The sequence below is a fragment of the Elephas maximus genome, chromosome 26 (assembly GCF_024166365.1).
Source record: "Elephas maximus indicus isolate mEleMax1 chromosome 26, mEleMax1 primary haplotype, whole genome shotgun sequence".
Taxonomy (NCBI): domain Eukaryota; kingdom Metazoa; phylum Chordata; class Mammalia; order Proboscidea; family Elephantidae; genus Elephas; species Elephas maximus.
In genome coordinates this window covers 45,675,815-45,695,180 of record NC_064844.1, presented here as the reverse complement: position 1 = coordinate 45,695,180, position 19,366 = coordinate 45,675,815, and positions in this window count along the sequence as shown.

The following is a 19,366-nucleotide window of genomic DNA, read 5'->3' as shown; positions in this document are numbered from 1 at the left end:
TTGTCTGACTCCAAAGCTGAGACTTGAAGAATTATGCCCTTAGAAAAGTTTTCTGTTCCAGCAGCCTCATTTCGTAAATGAAACCAAGCAGGGAACAGAGAAGGCTCAGGTCAAGGTCACCAGCAAATTGGTGCTATGTTGGCAGAGCCTCCTCCTCAAACCTAAGGGCAGGACTCTCTCCACTGTACAGTGATGCTCTGGTAGAATGCCTCTCCAGCCCTCACCTTGTCCTCCTCCATAAACCTCCCTCTCTGCTCACTATTGGGACCAGTATCATCTGGGAAGGACGGGCGTATTCAGAAAGGCTCACAGATGGTTATCTGCCTTCACTAGGTGGAGTCCAGCTAAATGTAACAGAGGCCCAACCAAAGGGTCCTAAGCAAGATTTATTTGTCTCTCATAAGAAGTCTGTAGGTAGACCAGAGGTCATGATCTAGGCCCTTTTAGAATTCCTTAGTGTGTGGCTCTCATCCCATGTCTGGCTCATAGTCACAAAATGGCTCTTCTACCTTCAGCCTCCTCTCTTAATTCCAGGAAGGAAGTGAAATCAGGAAAATGGAAGGGGCAGGCTTAAATCAGGCAAGCAAATCTTTTCCATGTGTACTCAACTTCTTTTCCTTAAGTCTTATAGGCAACAGCTGGGTCATGTCGCTACCCTCTGCAAAGACGGCTCAGAAGTGTATGCAGTTGTTTCACACTATTGCTGTCCCTTGATTTGAACAAAATTAGGGTTCCATTAGGGAAAAGGAAACCCTGGTGGCGTAGTGGTTAAGTGTTTCGGTTGCTAACCAAAGGGCTGGCAGTTCGAATCCACCAGGCACTCCTTGGTTGCTAACCTATGGGGCAGTTCTACTGTCCTATAGGGTTGCTATGAGTTGGAATCGACTCGACGGCACTGTGGTTTTTTTTTTTTTTTTTTTTTAATTAGGGAAAAGGGCAGAAAGAGTATTAGGTGCTCTATTCTCAGTGTCTGCACACTGAGTCAACCCATTAAAAGAATACTCCCAGGGTCTGCTTCCCAGACTTTCCATCCTTCAATTTCAGCAACTATTTTCTAGCAGTGTACAAACAACACAGAACAAGAATAGTCCCTGACTTTAAAGACTGTAGTTTCCGGGTAGGGAGTGGGAAGAAAAAGTGTCAGTGTGATGTTAGAAGAGAGATATGCCACGCAAGCACACAAAACAAAAAAATCCTGTTGCTGTCGAGTCAATTCTGACTCATGGCGACTCTATGTGTTACAGAGTAGAACTGTTCTATAGAGTTTTCTTGGCTGTAATCTTTATGGAAGCATGTAATCTTTATGACAGGACTTCTTTCCGTAGTACCACTAGGTGTGTTCGAACCACCAACTTTTAGGTTAGTAGTTGAGTACAAACTGTTTACACCACCCAGGGAACACACAAGAGGGTCCCTAACTCATCCTGGGGCAGCAGGAAGGCTTCCTGGGGGAGGTGACCCTCAAGATGAACCCTAAAGACTAGATGGATTGGTTGGATGAGGGTAAAGGAGGGTAATTCTGCTCCGTGGTTTCAGTGTAGCTGGAGCAAGGACCAAGGACAGTTGAAATGCGTGAGGTGAAGAGGTGAGGACATTGAGTGGCATGCTATGAAGTTTAGGCCTTGTCACCTGCACAATGAGGAGCCACTGAAGTCTTCTGAACAGGGAACCTGGTCTGATTTGGATTTCACATGGATCTCTCTGGCAGCCGGGTAAGAGTAGAATGGGAGCAGCCCGTGGAATGAAACCACGGAGCTGTAGTGAAGGCCTGTACTGCAGCGTTGGGGATGGTGGTGGGCAGGAGAGAAAAGATCATGAGATGTTGAAAGGAGATGGCATCCATATATCTGTGAGGGAGATGTTAGGGATGACTCCCAGAACCTGGCTTGGTCAGCCCCCATTGGTGACGCCAATCCTGACAGAGGGACCCAGGAGCAGCAGCAGTGATTGGGGGAAGATGATGAGTCCCTCTGGGCTCATTTTGAGTTCAGGATGCCCAGGGTACATGTGGGTGGAGATGACCAGCAATGGGTGGGTGTGTGGGTCCAATGCTCAGGGTGGACACTAGGCTAGAGATATGGGCTTGGGGATCCCAGTGGAGGTGGTGGTTAAACCCCAGAAGGGGCGAATTGCCCAGTGAGAATGTGTTGATGAGAAGTGGGTTCGGGACAGGCCCCAGCAACATCCTGAGGTAGCACAGGGGGCAATAACCAGGGCTGGGGTATTGGTAGGGCTAAGAGCTAGTGCTTGATGACCTGGAAGACAAGAGCAGGTCCAGGCTGCTGAGGGGGGAAGTGAGACCTGAGGAGTGCCATTTGACCCACACCAGCGTGGAATTAAGGATATTGGCAAGAGTGCTTCCAGTGGGTGATGCAGGCAGAGGCCAGATTTTGTGAGCTGCAGAGACACAGGAAAGGAAAAAGAACAAATGGATACCACCAACAACTTTCTCCAAGTTGTGAAGGGAAGGAGAAAGACAGGGTGAGGCTAGCAGCTTCCGGCTCTCCTCTCTGCCCCAGTTGTCCCCAGCTTTCCTGTGCCTCCTGCTAGAACAGCCCATGTTCCACCCACAGGCTTCTGCTCACGCCCTTGCCCCGCCAGCACGGCCTGGCCTCCTCCCTTGCAGGAGCAGCTCACGTTACTGCCTGCCCCCAGAGCAACAGGAGAAACGTGTGCTAGAGTCCTGCCACATGCATTATCCCTTGTCACCCAGGAGGCTGGAGGTCATCATTCCCATTTTACAGATGTGTACCCTGAGGCTGGAGGCTCTTCCATTGCACACACAGTGTGTTCTTACCTTTATTATCACAGGTCACAGTTGAGACAATATGTGTGGTGGTGAAGGGCACAGAGCTTAGAGTCCGACAAAGATGCTGACTACCCTCCCAGCAGCTGTGTCACCTTAGATAGCTTCTTTAGCTTCTCTGATCCTCCAAATCAAAAACCAAACCCACTGCTGTCGAGTCGATTCTGACTCATAGCCACCCTATAGGACAGAGTAGAACTGCGCCATGGAGTTTCCAAGGAGCACCTGGCGGATTTGAACTGCCACCGTCTTGGTTAGCAGCCATAGCACTTAACCACTACGCCACCAGAATTTCGCTCTGATCCTCAGTGCCTTCTCCTTCAGATGAGGATATTAACGCCCACCTCATGGGGCTGTTGTAAAGTTATGTGAGATGATGCTTAAAGTGCCTGGGGCGTAGTAAAGTCTCAGTGCTGGGCAGCTGCTGCTGCTGTGGTGCTCAGTGGGATTGATCTTAGTAAGCTGTACTCTGTCTCTTCTTCCAACTCAGCTGTGACGCTTCTTTAGGGCAAAGGTCGTGTGTTAATTCTCTTTGTGTCCATTTGGCCCAGTACACCAGTTTCTCAAAAATGTTTACTTAATTGATTTGAGCTGAAAGAGTTCCAAAAAGAGCCCAGCGACTAGGGCAGGCCTCATTGCCTCTGAGGCCCCCGGGTCACTGCCCTCTGTGGAAACTCCTGCTGTGTCCCCCAGCCCATCCCTTTTGTCCCTTGGAGCCCTTTTGCCCATCTCTGGACGTCAGCCTTGTCTTACTGTTGTCTATTTTCACTGGTGGCTGGCCATGGCCTGTTGGTGGCTTTATCGGTTCAGGGGATCAGTGGCCCACTCCTGCAGTGGCTGATAAATGCCCGTTGGCAGTTTGGACACCTGAGTGCGATCATGAATTAACTCTTTGGCCACCTGGCTCCTTTTGTGCCATCTGCCGACAGATACGTGGTAGGAGGAGCATCCCCGATGAACCAACCCCTCCTCAGCTGATGGCATCTCTGCAGCCAAGCCTCAAGCCCTTTGTCCCTGTTTGGCAGCCTGCTCCCCTTCTGAGCACCCTGACCACTATTTTATATTTTTACTTAACAAACACACAGCATTTGGTCTGCAATCTTGACTCAATTTAACCCTCATAACCACTCACTGAGAGAGGTTACTCTTATCAGTGTTGTTTTACATTTGGAGAAACTGAGGCACCAAAAAAAAAAAAACCCAAACCCACTGCCCCACTATGAGGCGATTTCGACTCATAGTGACCCAACAGAACAGAGTAGAACCGCCCCGTAGAGTTTCCAAGGAGCGCCTGGTGGATTCAAACTGCTGACCTCTTGGGTAGCACTTAACCACTACACCACCAGGGTTTCCTACAGAGAGGTTAAATAACATGCTCAAGGCCACTTAGCTAGTAAGTGGCAGAGCCAGGATTCAAACCTGGCAACTGGCTGCAGGGTCTGAGCCACAGCATGTGGGCAGGCCAAGCCCAACCCCCTCCCACAGGATAAGCCCTTAGGAGATGGAAGCCCACCTTTGTTGCTCCCTCATCCACGCCCCGTCGGAATGCTTTTCCTACTTCCTCCCAGTGGAGCAACCTGCTGCCAGCGCCACGCCCAGCCTGGTGGGCTCTCCCAAAAAGAAAGCCAGAGCACGGCTTGGGGCTGCAGTGGGCTCTCACTAGATTCAGCTTCAAGGACACTCCTCTCCACGCCATCCTGCTCTTCTCTATTGAACATATTCCGTCACTCCAGCAACGGTTTATACAGCACCTACTGTATGCCGTTCTCTCTTCTATTGAGACACAGGGCCTCACCCCCACTCCCCCCTTCTCAGGATCCGAGCCCTCATGGGCTCCTCACAGAAGGAGGAAGACCTTGCCTCCCCTCCCCCCCACCCTGAGAAAACATAGGGTGGAGAGGGAGGGCACTGTAGCACCAGGGTGGCCTGCCTCCCAGGACCCCAGCTGTTCTGTGCCTTACTTGGGGTACCCCAGTGCTGGCACAGGGGCTGGCACTCTGTGGGTGGCCAATACACACTTGTAGAATAGAGGGAGTGTTGGGATTTCTAGTTTCTTCCTCTGGATCTGGCTCTCCTGGTTCCAGCTCTGGGTTCACCCACTGGAGGTCACTTACTGCCTTGGCAGGAGGTGCAAGAGCAGGGAAAGGAGAAACCCCACAGGCCTCACCCCATGGCCTCCACGTCCGCTCCCTCACTGTCTCCTCCCTGTGGGTGGGGAGCCCCAGTCCGGCCAGTCCTCTGCCCCGCACCCACGCCGGGTTCAGGCCATACCGCAGGGTGGTGCTTATCGTAGCCTGCCCTGCGTGGGTCTGGGTCAACAGCACTCCTGGCCATCATCGGCCACTCTGGGGAGCAGGGACTGCGTCTCCTGTCTCCTGATCCTGCCGGCCGTCACTCAGCACACATCCACTGAGCACCGGCTGTGTCCTCAACTCTGTGCTGGCCCGTGGGGGGACACCCTTGCCCTGTCAGCCAGAGGTTGCTGAGTAAACAGAGAACTAGTGCTTTGCCTCTTTGCTGTGATGCTTGATTTTTAAACTGCTTTTTAGTCTTTACATTGGACCCTTTCAAAAATAATTTAACTGTTTAACTCTACCGGGAGAGATAAAACATTTGTTTAAATCTTTAAATAATTTAACTGTGTTTTAACTCTGCTGGGAAAGATCAGGAGCCCTGGTGGCACAGCGGTTAAGAGCTACGGCTGCTAGCCAAAAGGACAGCAGTTTGAATTCATCAACAGCTCCTTGGAAACACTCTGGGGCAGTTCTACTCTGTCCTATAGGGGTGCTGTGTGTCTGAATCTCCTTGACAGCAACAGGTTTGGGAAAGATAAAATATCTGTATAGACTGCCCTGACAGGGAACACAACAGAGAACCCCTGAGGGAGCGGGAGAGCAGTGGGATGCAGAACCCAAATTCTCGTAAAAAGACCAGACTTAATGGATTCCGGAGGTCATGGTCCCTAGACCTTCTGTTAGCCCAAGACAGGAACCATTCCCAAAGCCAGCTCTTCAGACAGGGATTGGACTGGACTGTGGGATGGAAGGAGCACCTGGCTGGGTATGGGATAGAAAATGACACTGGCGAAGAGTGAGCTTCTTGGATCAAGTAGACACATGAGACTATGTGGGCAGCTCCTGTCGGGAGGGGAGATGAGAGGCGGTCAGAAGCTGGCTGAATGTACACGAAAATATAGAGTGGAGAGAAGGAGTGTGCTGTCTCATTAGGGGGAGAGCAACTAGGAGTATACAGCAAGGTACATATAAATTTTTGTATGAGAGACTGACTTGATTTGTAAACTTTCATTTAAAGCACAATAAAAATTAAAAAAAAAATTTGTATAAATCACCTGTAATTCCATACCATTATTTAATTTTGCAGAATTTTCTTTTTCTAATTTTTTCCTTTTGTATATTTTTACTTAGAAAAATCGTGATATACCATTTGTATCTTACTTTTTACTGTAAGCATCGTTCTGTGTTGAGAGGGACGATTTACAACCATCTCTTTGAATGGCTATGTGGGCAACCAAACCAAACCCCATTGCGGTCGAGTTGATTCCAAACCATAGCTGCCTCACAGGGTTTCCAAGGAGCGACTGGTGGATTCGAACTTTTGGTTAGCCACTGTAGCTCACCACAGCTCTTAACCTCAGCGCCAGCAGAGCAACTAAGAGTTATTTAAACCCTCCTCTGGTGTCAAATGGCAGAGACGTTTCTAGCTTTTGTCTCATACAAATAGTGACTGGATGGCTAATTTTTACATAAAGTTCTTCGCCTCAGGACTGATTGCCAGTAGTGTAATTACTAAATCAGAAGGTTTGAACACTTCTAGATATTTTTCTCTATAACATTCAAACCCACTCCTCCTGCTGTTTTCCACCACTTAAGTTCCATCTTCCCCATTAGTGACGCCCTTCCCAGGCTCTGAAAGGATGGCTGGCAGCCCAGAGGGAATGGCATGAGTACACCAGTGTAGATGTCACTTGGCCCGCCAGGTCTCCCCAGGCTCTTCCTGGTCCCCAAAGCCCAGACAAAGTGCTGGAGCTCCGAGAGCCTTGTCAACCCATTTCACTGCCCGACCGGCTCAGGCCTGATCCCACAAGGTAATGGGGCGTGGCCGCCTTGATCCAAGGCCCCATATCCCTCATTACCAGATCTGGAGAAGGAACTCAGCACCCAGGACTATAGGTTAGAGACCTTGGGAGCCTTCCCTGGTGACAGCTGTGTTTCTCACCCGTGTAATTAGGGCATTGGACTTTAAAGAGTAGTTATCCTTTCATTCTCTCCCAGCTCTGTTGACTTGCTATCTGTGTGACCTCAGGCAAGTCACTTAACCTCTCTGTATAGCACTCACCTCATAGAACAGTTCTGAGGATCGAGTTGACTCACAAACCTTGATGACGGTCACTATTATGACTGTTATTGATTGTTTTTTTTTTCCCCCCTTAGTTCAGCAATGCTTCCCTGTTTCCTCCTCAGCTGTTCCTTACTTTTTTTCTATAGAAGCCCTTCTTGCCACATAAGAACTTTGGCCCAACAGGCTCCCTACTGCTTGGTGAAGCCTGGGGGACATTTAGCTCAGTTCCCTCATTTATGGAAGCTGGGTGAGCAGGGAGGGAGAGGTCCCGACTCCCTGTCATTCCTGGCCAGAAATCACCGGAGGCATGAGTGGTGCTAATGAAGTGGCAGACTGCCGAGGACCAAGCCTGAGCCCATCCCTCAGTAAGCTTAGCCCAGACCCTCATCCTTTCCTACTGTTGAGGTGGGCTGGGGAGCCAACAGTGGGGGGCGGGGGGGTGAGGGTGGGAGATTGTAGCATTAGGCCCCCTCCTGAACCCCTGCCCTGCTCTCCCCTCTCCTTCATGAATCTTCCTTTCTGTGTGCACAGGGGAGAGGCTGGGAGTCCCAGGCCGGCCCTTGAATTCCACCCCTCCTTCCCAGGTTCCTAAGCCCTGGAACTGGGCCAAGTCTTGGCTGTAATAACACACAAACACACACGCATATCCTCACAAACTGGCCTCCCCAAAGCTCCCTTGGCATTTCCTGGTCAGAGGTGCCCCTCCCTCCCTCCCTCCACTTGAATCTTCACATCTTGCCCATATTAGGGTCAATCTATGGAAGCCCTAACAAAGGAGGTGCCCTGAGCCAGGGAGCAGGTCCTCTCCAGGTCTGCGCCCCAGCCCCACAGGGCCACTATATCCACCAGGCCTGCTGCACACCCACTCAGTGCTCCCTCCTCCAAGCAGTAGCTCTTTTGTTGGGTAGGGCACAGGAGGGGGGCTTTAACTTTATATTTTTTTCTATTTTCTGAATTTTCCACCTGTATTGCCTTTATAATTGCTCTGGGGCAGCTGTATCTGGACCTGTGTCCTGTCTCCCTGGTTCTGAATTTAGGTCTTGGCTCATGCTCTCACTTGGCCCACCCTCACTTCTGGAAAGGATTGCCCTTGTCCTCAGTCTTGCTTCTAGGACCCTGTTTCTCCTCCTTCTCCCTTTGTCCAGGTGTATGGTCTCCTCGAAACCCTGGTGGTGTACTGGTTAAGTGTTACAGCTGCTAACCAAATGGTTGGCAGTTTGAATCCGACAGGTGGTCCTTGGAAACTCTATGGGGCAGTTCTACTCTGTCCTATAGGGTCGCTATGAGTTGGAATCGACTCGACAGCGCTGGGTTTGGTTTTGGGTTTTTTTTTTTTTTTATCATTTCCTCATTTACCAGAAACCCTTCTGGCTGCCTGCTTTCTGCCTTCCAAGCTCTCAGCACCCCTTCCACGGCTCCCTGGGGGTATTGTAGGCCCTGTTTCTCTCTCATCTGGGGAAAGGGAACCTGTCCTGCCTTGCCAAGCACACGCCCTGGCTGCACTGTTTGGACTGTCCGCATATCAGGTGGGTTGTAAGCCTTCAGGGCAGGGACCAAGTACAAACACAAGTGTAGATAGCAGGATGCCACCCGGAGGAGACAGCTCAGGGACCAATCTGACAGGAGGGCCTGCCTCTTCCCCTCCCCCAGGGAAGAGGGGCTGGTGTGGGGGTGCACTTACTACACACCTTATTTCCCACTTGAGCAAAGTTAGGGCTGAGCGTGCTGGAAACACGCAGTGGCTGCCCAGCTAACAGACTGGCTGCTGAACGATTCCTTTGACACCTGTCCTGGGCTCTGTCCTCCCCCTGTGCCCCACCTCCTGCCCCCACCCCAGCCAGGCACTCTTGGGCAGCATCCACTCTGCTTTCTCAGCTGTAAACTCTGGGGCCTGTAAAAGCTCCATGGGCCACGTCCCTAGGCCTGGGGTCCATATCACGCCCTGGGCCTTGCAGACTGTGAGCTGAGTCACCTTATGAAGTCACTGGGAGTCAGGCCTCCTCCCTGTTCATGGGTCACAGGGCGGGAACACCTGGAGGTGTGGCCCTCGTTGCAGGGGATTCAGGTAAAGTGTATTCCTGGCTTCACTGTCCAGATGGCAGGAGAGGAGACTGAGGAGAGTGAGGAGGGAGGTTCAGCCTGCCTGAGAATGGGGATGCAGGGACTAAACTCCATGGAAGCTCCTGCCCTTAGCTGCTCTAAGCAGCTCCCCCCGGCCACCGTAGTAGGAATGATGGTCAGTGAGTGGGTATCTGCTGTTTGCCATCTCCCAGGCATCTGCCCCTGTTCCAGTGAAAGCACCCTGGCCTTCCGTTGGGGTACTGCCCACCCCCATTCTTAGGTTATGTGCTAGCCCTAAGAGGGCAGGCAGGCACATGGCACGGGTCTGGTCACTGGGGCCACATAGCTCTGCCCAGTGCCATGATTGGCACAGAGCCCTGCATGTGAGCACGGGCTTCTGTTTAGCCATTGGGGCATCCCACAGTGCTCCCTTCTGGGGTGCCCATAGCATCTCCCTCTGAGTCAGTGTCTGGGTCATCCTAGGGAGAATCCACCCCTAAATGGGGCCACCGGAGGAAAGCGCGTGTAGGATGGGGATCTGCGGCCTGTGACGCCTTCTTGGGGCCCTAGTCCTGCTGGGCCTGTGCATCTGGGCTCTTCAGTTCTGTGAGCTAACAGATTCCCTCTGTGGTCTAAGCTTTATTGAGCTGAGCTTCCTATTGCTGACATTTGAAGGGGGCCAGGTGGTGCAGTGGTTAAGCCCTTGGCTGCTGAGCAAAAGGTCGGTGGTTCGAACCCACCGTCTGTTCCACAGGAGAAAAATGTGGCAGTCTGCTTCTGTAAAGATTTATGGCCTTGGGAACACTATGCGGCAGTTCTACTCTGTCCTATACGGTCGCTATGAGTCAGAATTGACTCAGCAGCAAGAGGTTGATATTCTGACATTTGAAGAGTTCTAATCAATGCAATAAGCCGAGGTTTGTACAGCACTAGGTAGGCGGTTTATGCAGTAGCCTCAGAGCCAGGACCTCATCTAACATGAGGTAGGTCTGGAGGTCATTATTATACCCATTTTAAAGAAGAGGAGCTAAGGCTCAGAGGTGTAGGGATTCACCCGTCCCTGGTGAGAGGTTAGTTTGTCCTGGCACTGAGTCTTCTGAGCACAGACCTTGTCCTGCTGGGTCTCACTATCAAGGAGGCTGCTGGAATCGGGCCTGGCAGCTGAGGAGGCAATAAGGGCAGGGGTGAGACCGCCCAGCACATTGGCAAGATGGCAGCGCTGCATGTTGTTGCTGTTGTTAGGTGCGGTCAAGTTGGTTATGACCCCATGTACAACAGAACGAAACGTTGCCCGGTCTTGCACCATCCTCACAATCGTTGTTATGCTTAAGCCACTTTACTAAGCATGATGTCTTTCTCCAGGGACTGGTCCCTCCTGATAACATGTCCAAAGTACTTGTCTAAGGAGCATTCTGGCTGTACTTCTTCTAAGACAGATTTGTTCGTTCTTCTGGCAGTCCACGGAGCTGCACAGGCTCCAAAAAAAGGGTACACCCATGGGGTATAACACAATCTGCTTCTGAAAGGTCATGGCCTTGAAAAACCTAGGGAGCACAATTCTACTCTGACACGTGAGGTCACCATGAGTCAGAATCAACTTGACGGCAACTAGTTTGAAGTTTTTATTTATTTATTTATTTTGTATGCTTTTCTAAATGGTACTGCATGAAATTTTTTTCAGACTAGAAGAAAATAAAGCAAAATTAAAGATTATCTTCCCCTGCAGGGAATGCAGGCTTTTTAAAAATCTCTTCTTTCTAATTTTCGTAGTAGTTTTACTTTATAAAAAAGCAAATACAATAAACTTCATAAAAAAAAAAAATAAGTGAAGGGAGGAACCACTTGGTCACATAAGGAGTTTTCCAGAAGTACAATTTTTATAATCGAAACCAAATCACAGTCCATTCCTTGTCCAGATGGGTGTCAGGGAAGATGTCCTGATCCAGCCCTGCCTGACGCCCACCGTGGACATGGGGAAGTCACTTCTCCTCTCTGTGCCTCGATTGCTTCATCTGCACTATGGGAGGGCACGTGGGTGGCCTCTAAGGCTATCGTTCCTGTCACTGACCTCTGCTAAAATACATCCCTGCTTATGAGAGCTGGGTTGACTGGAACACTCATATCAAACATCTAGAAGACCTGCTGTTGCTGATCTCGTGATGAACACATGCTCATGTTTGCTGAGTCCTGCTAATGTGCAGATGCTGTGCTGCGTGCCTGATCCTCACAACAGCCCTGGTGGGTAATCCAATCATTACTCCCCTTTCACAGGGGAGAAGATTGAGATTTGAGGAGGCTAAGAACTTTTTTTTTTAAGAACTAGTCCTGGGTCACAGGGCTAGCAAACGGCAGAGCTAGACCTGGAGCTGCAATCCAAGCCATTGGCCACTCTGTGACACAGCTTCTATTCCAAAATATTCCTGGGCAACTTGTTTGTTTATTCTTCTCACAAATATTTACGGAGCACTCCCTACACATATAACCCCATACTTGGTCACAAAGGAGCCGCAGAGGAAATATGGGACACAAGCACACCCCAGCAGCTCCTCACACAGCTCAGAGGTCTCCAAGGAGAGAGTGTCCACCTTGGTGGGGGCCCAGGACCAACCAGCAGGCAGTGGGCAGGTATATTACAGCTTCTATTTGTCATTATTTTCTATCTCATGCTTTTAAATTTCCATTTTGTTTGTACTTTATAATATGCCTAATACTGAAATCCCCCCTGTTGTTATCAAGTCAATTCCAGCTCATAGCGGCCCTATAGGACAAAGTAGAACTGCTCCCATAGAGTTTCCAAGGAGCAGTTGGTGGATTCGAATGGGCAACCTTTTGGTTAGCAGCTGAACTCTTAACCACCAAGCCATAGTATCCATATAAAGCATATGTAGTGATACTTCTTTATATATAGTCAAAAAGGGAGGAGACCCACTAATTTTATTTATGAATCCATATAAGTGAAATTGTAAAATGAAAATTCAAGTTTATTTGGGGATTAAAATGAGAAAACAGTGAACGTGTTAAGAGTTCAGAGGCCTGGGATGGTTAGGAAATTCTTGCAGAGAAGGTGGGACCTCTGTCAGCACACAAAACCAAAAAAAAAAAACCAGTGCCATCGAGTCGATTCCGGACTCATAGATGGACTTTATTCAGGCCTAGAGCGGGAAGAGGGTTTCAAACTCAATGAGAGACCACCAACAAAGTCTTTATTTTGGAAATGTGGCTGGCATAAATCAGGGAATGTTATTACCGCCCTTCCTCTCCTGCCTCCTGCCCAGCCTCGGAGCTTGCAAACCAACAACTAGCTCACCCAGTCTAGCAGCCTGGCCGCTACCAGCCCTTCGGAGATACGGCCCCAAACTCAAGGCCACTGGTTATTGATCCTCTGTCTCCTCCATTCCCGGCCCTTCTATGCTTCCTCCCAAATCCAACCTCCCACCGCTCTGCTCCTTCCATCCCCTTACCAGTCCCCTTTTGAGCTTTGGGTCCATGGTCCCCTATCCCTACCTCCTCAGCTTCACCCACTTCTGCTCTCTCCAACTTTGCCTTGAATACAACCTGGCAGCCCTCAAAGGCCCTAATCCCTTGTGCCTTCCTGAATAGAAGCTGCTCATTCTCCATTACCCAGGGCCAGGCAGTGGGTAGGGCCCAGGCTTTGTCCCGGGTCCCCAAGACCTCTTCTAACCATCTGTCTCTTGAGCCCCAACTCCTGTACGTCTCACACATCCAACCCTGCTCCCCTGAGCCCCTTCCTCATACCTGTCATCTATCACTCTCCAGGTTTGTCTTTCACATTCTTCAGACCCAGAGCTTTTCCTCTCTTGCTCTAGTCATACCACCACCACCTGGACAACTTTAGTGTCCACATGGACCACCCTCCCTTCCTCACACCCCCAGTCCCTTGACCTCCTTGACTTTGGAGGCCTTCACTCTACTCCATATCAGTCACCCGCACCCACACCCAGAGTCCTGTCTCCGCTAAGGGTTGCTCCAATTCCAGAACCCCTATATTCTCCTCTTTGACCTCAATCCAATGGTAGCTGACCTTCCATTTCATAGAGACACGCAATGCTTTGCCTTCAATTTTCCCAACCATCTGTCTCCTCTTATTTTCATTTCAAATGCAGCTTAGAACCCAGAGATTTCAGTGGAAGAACTGTCCCTTTTCTTAACTAACAGCAACCCCTTGAGCTGTGTTCTAAGTCCATCCCCTTCTGCTTTCTCAGGCAGAAATTTGCTCTTCAAATTTCCTCCCTCTTCACTGCATCTTCAACTCTTTGTCCATATTCCACATGTCTTCCTTTAGCAAATATATTTGCTTACATTTTCGTGCTTCCTCGTATTTATAACAAAAGAACTCTCCACCCCTTGGCTTCCTCTTGACATTATCCTATTTTTGGTCCTTCCTTTACATTCAAGCTTACTGAAATCATCTCCACTTTTTCACCTCCCATTCCCTGCTCAACCCACTGTAAACTGGCCTCAAGATTTATCATCACAATGAAATTTCTCTTCTCAAGATCACCAGGCACCTTCTCGTTAATATATACCATGGGCACTTGGGGAATGCTCTCAATGGGCCCTCTACTGCCTTGATCATTTCCTCATGGAAGCTTTCTTCCCCCTTAGTCTACACACTCCATACTCTCCTCCTTCTGCTCCCACCCTGGCTGCTGCTTCTCAGGTTCCTTCACAACATCCTCATCCTATGCACACCCCTTAAACACTGGTGTTCCTAGTGCTCTGATTCTCTTCTCTGCTCACTCAACATCCCCGGGACTTATGTTACCTACCTGCTGCTAGCGACTCACACCATCTTTGTCTAGTCCAGACACTCTCTTAGCTCGAAACTTTGTGTCCTCTGGATATCTCACATGGGCAGCCCACAGATGTCTGCAACTCAGCCGAGTGCATCAATCTTTCTCCTCCAAGCCTCCTCATCCTTCTGCTCTTGTGTTCCCTCCTGTCTTAGTTTCCTCATGCTGCTATACCAGAAACACCACAAGTGGATGACTTTAATGAACAGAAATTATTTTCTCACAGTTTAGGAGGCTAGAAGTCTGAATTCAGAGCAACAGCTCTAGGAGAAGGCTCTCTCTGTCCACTCTGGAAGAAAACCCTTGTCTCAGTTTCTCTCATGTTCCCCTTGGAGTTCCTTGGAAATCTGTATCTTTTCCACCACTGTGCTTGCTTCTTTGTCTAATCTGCTGTTTTTATATCTCAAAAGTTGTTAGGTTTAAGACACAGCTTGCATTGATACAGCCTCATTAACATAAAAAAGAAAACCCTATTCCCAAATGGGATTATACCCACAGACATAGAGGTTAGGATTCCAACACATATTTTAGGGGGCACAATTCAATCCATAACACCTATCAGCAATTCTAAGGCAGTTGGTAAAGAGAAAGGCCAGTGGGCAGCAGGAGAGTGCTGGGAAGTCCTGAGATCTGGGTATTCTCACCTGTAAAGTAGGTGGGATAATCCTTGCCTGGCCTGGCACAGGCTGCCAAGAGGAGATTAAAGGAGGTGCTCTGTGCAGACAAATGGTTCTCATCCCTGACTGCGCATCAGAAACACGTGAAGCCTTTGAAGTACAGCTTGCTGGGCCCTGCCCTAGAGTTTTTGATCCTGTAGGTCTGGGATGGGGCTTGAGAACTTGCATTTCTATCAAGTCCACAGGTGATGGTGATGCTGCTGGTCCAGGGACCACACATGGAGAACCACTGCTTTAGAGGAAAACACCTTGTCTTGAACCCACTCAATGAGTCCTGCAGGCTCATACAATAGTGAGTACTCTCACCTAGGTCAGAAGCATGGCTTTGTCCCACTGCGTTGGCTTAGCTTGTTCCCATGCCTGAACTTACTCTCGGATCATTTTTCAATGTACTGTTGGTCCTTGTTGCTGTGGCTGCTGTGAGAGAAGAAAATAGGCGCCTATGGTCATTTTTGGCATGCAAGGCATATATCAGTGGCAATGGTAGGCAACCGTGGAAGCCCTGACTACCCCCAGACTCAGACTTTGCTCTTCTGACTGTTGTATTTTCTCTATGCTCCATACATGTGTGTTTTAAGAGGACACAAAGCCACGCTTCCTCAAAGGCCTAAATGTGTTATTCATTACATTCAGAACACTTTCTCAGTTTCTTCTAGCACCCCTGAGGTCCCCACCAACACCCACATCCCAGGCTGATCGTTAGAAGGATTTCCCACCCACGGGAGGTGCCAGCCCTGGACAGGAAAGGGCATAACCATGTTTACTGACGTAGGAGAAAGAGGACAGCCTCAAAACTGAGGTCAGCATCCCTGCCCAGGGGTGGAGCCTCAGGGCCACCCCCAGCCCATTCCTCTCTGCCCTCTGTCTGCAGGAAAGATTAAATAAACAGTGTTTACCTTGAGCCCCTTGCCAAATGTCTGTCCTGTTTCCCACAGTCAGCAAGAGTTGATCCTATCTGTACAGGAAGAAGGGGGCTATTCCCACAGGGCTGAAGGGATATGTGCTTGTGAATGTGTGAGGCTGCTGAGGCAAGTGTTGAGTTTCTTTGGATGAAGCCTAAAAGTATTTGATATTTTCTTTGGTAAATACTGTAATAAAATGGTACACGCTTCCTTACGGAGACCCAGATCTGATTTAATGACTAAGAACTAAGTACTTAAATAAAGGCCGTGGGGCAACGTCTGGATCACACACAAATTAAAATTCCTAAGCTACTGGCTTCCTGTCCGCTCAGAGCAGATCCATCCCTATGCAAGGGTCTATGGTTGCCTGTCCTCTCTGGAGATTTTTTATCACTTTACCCAGGAATCTGCAAAGGCAGGGTATCTCTAATTCCTGAAGGGCTTTCCCTTCTTGCACATTCCTCAGTCAGGTGGCATTCCCAGTCCCCAAGCCTCAGGAGGCTTGAAACAAACAAACAAACAAACAAAAAAAACCCTGTTGCCATTGAGTCAATTCTGATTCATAGTGACCCTAAAGGACAGAGTAGAACTGCTCCATAGGATTTCCAAAGAGCACCTGGTGGATTTGAACTGCTGACCTTTTGGTAAGCAGCCATAGTTCTTAACCACTGGGTCAACAGGGTTTCCCAGGAGGCTTGAAGGAGGACCAAATATCAAAGAAATGCCAAGATGGGGCCCAGGGGTCAATAAAAGTAAAAAAAAAAAGATATAAAAAAAAAAAAAGATGTTTTTAAGGATTGATTTGTGTGTCAATACATAAAAACAAACCTGGCTTTCCTGGGGCCAAGAGTTGGGAAGCTCCACTCACAGCTGTGGTTCTCTCGTTGCCTAGTTCAAGTTTTTATTGGGTTCCCTATGAAACGTACCAAGGGTTATGTGAGTCAGGAATTCAGACAGGACACAATGAGGATGACTTGTTTCTGCCTCGCAATGTCTGGAACCTCAGCTGGAAGATTTGAAGGGTGGGAGCAGGAATCATCTGAAGGCTTGCCTGGGACCAAAGGATTTGCTTTCATGGTGGCTAACTCTTATGCCTAGCAAGTTGGTTCCTCTTCACATGGACCACTACACAGAGCTGCTTGAGTGTCCTCACCAGGGGCAGATTATTCAATAAGCACGGTAAGCACTGTACTTACCAGATCGTCTGTAGTGAACAATTACATGGATTTCACCACATCAAAGTTCTAAGGACCTCAATTAGAAAGAAAAAGTGCCAAGTCGAAGAGACAGAGGGATGTGCAGGCAAGAGTTCTGACCACCTGTGCACAGACAATGACAGAGGGAAAGATCTCTGATGTGGTGAAACCCATGTGAAATTGTTCACTACAGATGTAAGTAAGTACAAGTAAGCCAGTGCTTGCCTTGATTACTGGGTAATCCGTCCCCCTCGGGGGCTGTAAATTTGGAAAGAGACTTTATTCTGTAGGAAGGTGCTGTGGGGTTGGGAGAGAGACAGATGTCAGCCATACCTAGGAGCAGATGTGAAAAAATGTGAAATTGTTGACTACATCTGATCTTGTAAGCAAGGTAAACACCACTCTTACCTTGCCTATTGGGTAATCTGCCCCTGGTCCTAACAACATGGCAGCTGGCTTCCTCTGGAGTGAACCATCAAAGAGATCAAGGTGAAAGCTGTAGTGCTTTTTATGACCACAACTTGGAAGTCACATACCATCACTTCTGTCACATTCTGTTTGTTAGAAGTGAGTCACTATGTCCAGCCAATGTACAAGTGCAGAGGGAGTCTCCACCTTTTGAAGAGAGGAATGTCAAAGATTAATGGACATATTTTTAAGTCTCCACACATAGAGAGAGGTCCAGAAGGACCCAGGTGGTAGGAATTCAAAGGATTTTTGCTTTCTTCTTTATTTTCTTCCATAATTAACTAAGATAATGTGGAAATGATCTGTACAGACAGAAAGGTCCAGGGAGTTCAGTGGACAGAGGGGTCAAGAAGGAAGCATGCCTGAGCTGAGCTACGAGGATGGGTCAGGATTCCAGCCATCCCAGAATGGAGGAGAGGCTACCTCAGATGGGAGGGGTGGTATGTAAGAGGCAGATGACTGGAGTGGGCATGCATTGTGAGGACTCACGGAAACACTGCCCACTAGAGCTAAGTCCACTTGGTTACTCCATGCAATAGGCCTTTGCTGGGCAGGGAAGAGATCAGAGGTAGCCTCAGAAGTATGCTGGCTAGACCTACAAATGGAAGGGAGGGAGGCTAGTTGGGAGGCTGATGTGATAACCATGTAGGAGGGAGGCGAGGACCTCAATTAGGAGGACAGCTATAGAATGGAAAAGTGCCAGGTCAAAGAGACACACGGAGGGATGTGCAGGTGGGTGTTTGGACCACCGTGCATAGACAGCGACAGAGGGAAAGCAGAGGTGAGAGCTCTGGCTTGTGCCTTGGGCCCCAGTTTCCTGGAATAGTAAGTGACCTGCTAGTGTATGTCATTGTCCTCAAAATGGGCCAGGGCTGGTCCAGTTTCACCAGCGAAGCTTTTCCCAGACATCAGTTGTTCGCATCTCACATTGCTGTACCACCCATACTATTAGTTTCGCAATTTTTTTATTGTCTCACTTTTTAAACTTAAATATTATATTAACTTTGTCCTCATCAATAATACCTACAAAACAGTGAGTTTGATGTCATATTTTTCTAGTTCGTACTAAAATCAATTCATAACATTTAAAAATGCTAAAGTTTATTTCTGTACCTAAAATCATTACAAGTGCTCCCCAAGGGAAGTGCTCCTTTCTTTGAGAAATATTGCTCTGGGCCTCTGCCCAAAGAAGAATTCCTAGGTTGTTTCAACAGATGACTGTTGTCTCCCAAGTCCAGCCAGGCAGGGTAGGGTAGAGGGTGCAGCTTGTGTCAGCTAAGGGTTGGGCAGTACTGCTCCGAGAATCACAAGCCCCACGTTTCTTTCTCTGGGGCTCAGATGCCAAAATGAATTCTCAGATCAGAGCTCTTGAGAGCAGAGCGAACAGAGAGTCTGTTCATCAAGTCTACCAAGGCCCAGGGTCTGCTCCTGCCCGCCATCCTGGCCCTTTGCTGCACAAACAAATAGAAGGCAGTGAGTGTAACTCCTCTCTCTCCCACCTGTTCCTCCAACACCTGACCCAACTTGTGACCCGGCATCCTTGGGAAACCATCATGAGAAGAAAGTGGGCATCCCAGAAGTTTTCTGAGTTGACTACCAATGACTTCAGTCAAGACCACTGCCAAGGGAAACATGGCTGCCGACTTGCTCAGGCTGGGGGATGGGCAGCCCACAGCAGATGCTGTGGGCAGTGACAGGAGTGATGGGCCACTTGCATGCATGACCCCCTCCCAGAGCAGACTGAGGCCAACACTTCCCTCAGACACACTGTGAAGGAAGTGACGTAGACAGCACTGTCAACATCGTATTTTGGAGTAATAATCATTCCAAAGCATTTCACAAGCAAATGGGTAAAGAAATCAGTCTAAATATTGGCATTTTGAAGGATAAATGAACAAGATTGATCCAAGTTTCCAAATATTGAAACTTTTTCAATAAATACTGATTTTTTTAAATATATGCCCAATCCACAAATAATATGAATTAGGCACGGAAGTGTTATTGAAGACTAAGAATGAGTAAATTTTATTTATTACCTAATTTACAGAAAAGTATCGTGGTGTAACTAACCTAAATAATGTAA